The sequence below is a fragment of the Aegilops tauschii genome, chromosome 4, assembly GCF_002575655.3.
Source record: "Aegilops tauschii subsp. strangulata cultivar AL8/78 chromosome 4, Aet v6.0, whole genome shotgun sequence".
Classification (NCBI taxonomy): domain Eukaryota; kingdom Viridiplantae; phylum Streptophyta; class Magnoliopsida; order Poales; family Poaceae; genus Aegilops; species Aegilops tauschii.
The window spans coordinates 164,789,557-164,795,373 of NC_053038.3; the positions used below are offsets into that span (position 1 = coordinate 164,789,557).

At 44.0% G+C, this 5,817-nt stretch overlaps 1 long non-coding RNA gene across 1 annotated transcript; it reads right to left on the bottom strand.

Annotated features, from left to right (window-relative positions):
- Positions 1-931: 931 nt before the first annotated feature.
- LOC141021486 (uncharacterized) lies at positions 932-1,804 on the bottom strand. The gene is made up of 3 exons (XR_012182795.1): positions 1,698-1,804; positions 1,333-1,452; positions 932-1,237 (listed from the first exon to the last, which is right to left on the bottom strand). It is a non-coding gene; the product is annotated as an uncharacterized lncRNA (long non-coding RNA).
- Between the last annotated feature and the right edge of the window lie 4,013 nt (positions 1,805-5,817).

Here is a 5,817-nt window from a genome sequence, read left to right on the forward strand (position 1 = left end):
GAGAGGATGAGAGGGAGATGACTGAGGCGGATCGAGGATAGAGCACAGGGGGCCTGCACGCAGCTCTTCTCGTGACCGGCTGGGGAGCGTGATGTTGTACTGACGAGGCAAAGGTCAAAATATATCACCTAAATAAGTTCAAAGCATTTTACAAAAACAAGCAGGCAACAAAGAGAAAAATCATGTATGGCTATCAGGCACAACTTATATATATAGGACTATTAAGGGTCTCAGGTATTGACTACATTATTTCAGTCAACTCGATCTTCATCGATACTAGAATGACTGGACAACAAGTTTAGATTTGTAGCAGCACACGCACCAAACTTACATAATTTTTCTTCAACGTTTTTAGGTGATTGCATCAGTACTAGTGTGATTGGAAAAGTATTTCAGATTTGTAGAAGCACACACACGAAACATACATAATTTTATGGAAATGCACGAGTTCTGATTTATCAGTACATAGTTTTATGGAAATGCATGTGTTAACTTCTTCTAGGCACTATCTGAACATGGTGAAGACTAGCTAATGTAAGGATAGGCAGAGAACACTTGGTATTGAGCTTTTTTCCAAGTACGTATTGAACTGACATATTTTTTGTCAATGAACTGTTGTAGTATAGGTACTACAACTACCAGCATCTTTCTATATATCATAATAAAAAGCAAACAAACATGCATCATCTCCAGAACATACATACTAGAGAAAATTGAACTGACAATAGAAGAAATTTTTACTTTTTTGGGACTGATATCATGTAATACCACATCCAGAAAGCATGCCAAGCGAAACGTATATTTTTTTTAGTTGAAGAACTAGAAGTCTTGCAGCACAAGAGGTACGGCATGGTGATATTAACTAACTTACAGAGATCCTTTCTGCTTTGTAGTAGTACCTTAGGTTACAAGGGTCAGAAATTTACCACATTTGATGGCCTTCACGCCACCAGCAGCACCGGAGGTGACCTCATGTCTCCTTCTATCGGCGGGGAACAGGAGCTGGATCCACGGGGAAGAAGGTGGCAGGAGCGCCTTGTCCTTCCGATCTCTCATGCGAGGGCAGTGCTCGACGTCGAGGTGCAGGGCGCCGAAGGAGATGGTCACGCGATGAGGAGGAGCGGGATGGGGCAGAGGTGGTTGTTTCCGATGCTCCGCCCTCCGCCAGCGACCGCCCTTGCAGCGCGTCGTGGGAGGTGGGAGGAGGAGCCATGGCGCGTCGCCATAGGTGGAGGCTCTATGTTTATGTTAATAGTACCATAATATCATTGCACAATAGTGGTTGTCAACTGAATCTTGCAAGTCCAAACAAAACCATAGTTGAACTTAAACCTGACAAATAATAATAAACTCGCACTGACAAATTGATGAATTTCATGTAGAACACCTTTCTCCTTTAGACGGTTGATTAATGCCACACACATGGACAAGATAGTGTGCCAAGAAATCAAACTGCACAAGTCAGAAGACACAAATTAACACCACGATAGCTGCCCTAGTCCACGGAATGGATGGAAGCACGAGATGATAAAATAAAATAAGAATTGGCTTGAACTTAAACCAAAATGATAATTGAACTGAACTAAAATTAGATACTGGACTGAATTAAAATAAGAAACATATAGCGAAATTAAATTCTATAAACACAAGCATTTTCAGCAATCAAATTTTCCTCTTGAATATGTAGAGGGACACACCTTGTTTTCTCTATCAGATTCCTACCTCCAGGCAAAGAAGTGGGTATAGGACAAGGTACATCAGCCCAAGTTTTTGTACTTCTCGTTGCATTGCTTCAGTTTGGTTCTATCGTGGGTTTGTCACGGCAGATGTCCTAGCGAAAGGACTTAGTCGTGGAGCCATCGCAACGGGTTAGCTTAAAGGGGTTAAAACGGACAAAGGACACGAGAGGTTTATACTGGTTCGGCCCCTTGCGGTGACGGTAAAAGCCTACGTCCAGTTGTGATGGAATTGCTATGGTCTCGAGGATCAAGGAGCGGAATCGCTTTACCTAGATCTCGAGTTATTGTTTCTTGTCCTTGAACTGCCGCCGGGTCGTGCCTTTATATACACAGGTCGACGCCTGCCGGCTTACAGAGTCCCGATGCTGGTTTATACACATACCGGCTCGGTCTCTACTTTGTCATACCTTACAATACAAGTCATGAATTACATGGCGGTTTATAGCTACAGGCCTTAATCTACCTTTGGGCCTTGGGCCTTCGAGTCTCTGTAGTAAACCGCTTTACTCCTTGTCTTCATGGGCTTTAAGTGTAAACAATCCATTATAGGGATAACCCGGCTCCTTGGCCGGTTTACACCTAGTAGTAATATCCCCAACATTAGGCCCCAGATTGATTTGAACTGATTCATGTCAATCTCCAAAACCTTGAGAAAATTTCTTCTTCCATATCTTCGCATAAATCTTGTACACCACCATGACGTCACCATCCAGTATCATGATAAACCATCATGACGTCACCTATTATTTAAAATGGTATATACCTCACCTTCACTAATGAGCCTCCGACAATCGAGGCGACAACTGTCACATATCCAACCTTTAGGCTCCTCGATTCTCGCGTCTGGCACTTATCCTTTCACCTTTATAAATAAGGCCGAGGGTCCTTTCCATTTTCCTCCCTTGCCTCTTCGACTCTTCTTCTTCCTCGCGACGCCTCAGAACCCGAACTCCGCCGCCGCCGTCGACCTTCGCGTCTGCACCAACCAAGGCCGCTGCATCAACCTGTTTTGACCAGAGAACTGCGACGCACCTCCGTTGTTCAGCAGCACCAGTAAATATTCCTCTTGACGAATGTCAGATCTGCATTAGGGTTTCCAATGTTCGTCGGTGTTCTTCACTGTTCATCTTTTTCTTTCCTAGATCGCATAGTTTGATCCGAATCTGGTAGCAAAGGCGAGCTATAGTAGTTTAGCACCCCTTTTAAACCTCAGAAAGTACCCTTTCCTGCATAAGATCCCATCCAAGCATATGTGTTCTTCCGCTGTCACGGCTTTAGGTTAAATTTATTTCCTCTTTTTAGAACTGTGGCAGATCCAAATTTATACCACCGATCTGTGAAATCTGTTTGCGCCATACTTAGAAACTTTTGTAAATCTATAGCCTCTATACCATTGTGGGCGGTTTATCCTTCATCCTCTGATAACTCATCATATACCATTAGCCCTCTGTTAAACCGCCAACCTGCTTTAAATGCTGAAATCCGGTTTAGTACACCCAAATGCTTGAAATATCTTTGTCTTCCATCATTGCACCGGTTTGTAAATTGTAACCATTAACTTTAAACCGGATATCGTGCTTTTTTCCAGCTTGTCACCAGGAATGGCCAAACAATTCTGTTCCTGTAATTGGGTTCCTTCCCGGGTTACAGAAGCGCAGCTGGCCAGTTGTGTTGCAACGGGCGCTTTCGCAAATAAGGATACTATCAATTGGCGAGTCCCCGGTCCAGAATTTCCTCCTAAACCCCAAGACGGAGAAGTTATTGTATTTGCTGATCACCTGAGCCGAGGCTGCACTCCTCCTGGATCAAAAAATTTCCGTGACGTGCTCGCCAACTTTTAAATCCATCCCCAAGATCTTGGTCCAAACTCCATATCCAATATTTGTGACTGGCAAGTATTCTGTGAAGTGTACCTGCAAGAGGAACCTACTGTTGATCTGTTCCGGGATTTCTTTTATCTAAACCGCCGTACTGAGTTTACGGACGGCCCCAATACTGAATTAGGCGGGGTTTCAATCCAGAAGATGAGAGATATTGATTTCCCTCATGCCAAGCTTCATAGTCATCCTAAGGACTGGAATCAGACTTGGTTCTACTGCCGCAACATAGCTCCAGCCAATGAAAATCCTTTGTCGGGTTATCGTCCACACCGGCTTACCCAAGCTCATCCCTTTCCTCAACGGTTGACCGCCCAAGAGCGAGCAAAATATGCCCCTCAACTGGCAAAGCTCAGAGCCTTTGTTGCAAATGGGCTGACAGGCGTGGATTTTGTCCGATGCTGGGTTTCATGGAGCGTTTTACCTTTAAGCCGGCGGCCCGGTTTAATGTGTGAATACACAGGGGATCTGAAGGACCCTCAACGTCATATTGACATCCAGCTGACGGATGATGAAGTTACCGAAGCTGTTAAAAAGATGCTTAATGAGCCAATAGATGTATGCAGCAAAATCGGGCTCAGTCCTTTCTATGCTGCCAATAAACCGCCCAAGGTATAATCTACCGTATTTCTGCCTTTATCCATCCTTTGTTAAATTTCTCCTTTGATGACTTACTATTTGCATATGCAGGCCGATGATCCATTCTGGAAGAGAAAATCACAAGATAAACCGGTAAAGAATCCTCGGCTTAAGACCAAGGCTTCAAAGAAGCCTATGAAAAGAAGGAACGTTGAACCGTCTGAGCCCATTATTGATGATGATCTGGTTAATCCGGCTTCAGGGGTAGAACTTGACTCTCTCGGTTCATTTTTTATACACCTTATTGACAATAATCATTATCAGGATGAAGCGGAAGCCGGCAATGCTGATGAGGTAACTATTCTTTCTTCTGATTCTGATCCTGCCCCAGTACCAAGAATTCATCGTGCCATTCGGAAAGTAAAATTTTCATGCCCTCTTTCTTATTTGGACCCGCACTTTCTTTTAAAGACGCAGCAGCATGAAGCTCGCCGCACAACTCGACATAGCGGCCAAGTGGTGACCTCCTCGGGTTTACCAAATTCGCTAGTTCGCAAACGCCGCCAAGAGGTTGCTTATACTCCTGACACCCTTTACCCTAAGGCGGGTTACATCCGATATCCTCTTAATCCATCTGACTCAAATTATCAAGGAACTTCCCATTCATCTTCCGGTGAGTCATCAGTGACACAATTTCCTCCTCTGAAGACCGTCCCTGGGTAAGCATAACATACTTTTAACTTTTTGGTCTTGTATTATATTGTCATATTGATCTTCTTGTCTGCTCTTTTTCAGTGCTAAAGCCAAACCAAGCAAGAAGGCTAGATTGAATAGGCCAACCGACCATGAACCAGCTATTGAGCCGGAGAAAACCCCAGAGGCTATTGATCCGGAGGCTAATACTGTTGTTGATAATCCAGAACCTCAAGCAACCGACCCGCTTGTTGAACTGGTAGAAAATAATCCAACAAACCAGTCAACTGATCTACCAAGTCCGACTGTTGATCTGCTGAGTCTGGCTAAAGCATCCGATAAACCGCCAAGCCCTGTCAAGACTACGGACGACGATGTTGTTGTAACTGGCCTTGGTTTCAGCTCCCCTGGTCGTCCTGTCGCATTATCAAAGCATAGCGCCAAAGAAGAAATTTCTGCCATGGACAAAGGGAAATGGAAATCCGAGTTATCCAACTATACCAACCTCAGCGCTCAAGAGCTTCATTCTGGTTTTTTAAACCGCCTGTATACAAGCCGCGACTTTGAAGCCGGTTGGTAGCCCTGATGAAGGAGCGGTATGAGGTAAATTTCACTTTCCCTTTCCATAAATATTCCAATAGTCCTTTTGTTAGAACTGGTCTAACGTATCAACTCTAGTAGCCCCCAAGGGTCGGTTCATAACATTGGTTTGAACTGGGTCTTGAATGGATATTTGCATTCTGCTGGTGTAGCCCCCATGAGCCGGCTTATATCTTGTTAGAATGAACCGGTACATCCTATTAATCTCACCACTTATAATGATAAAAATCCATCTGAATCTGAACGAATACGCATTAGCCCCCAAGTATCAAGTAGATAACTTGTTATGTGCTTGAGACTTTTAAATTAATAGCTGATAAGAAGCAATC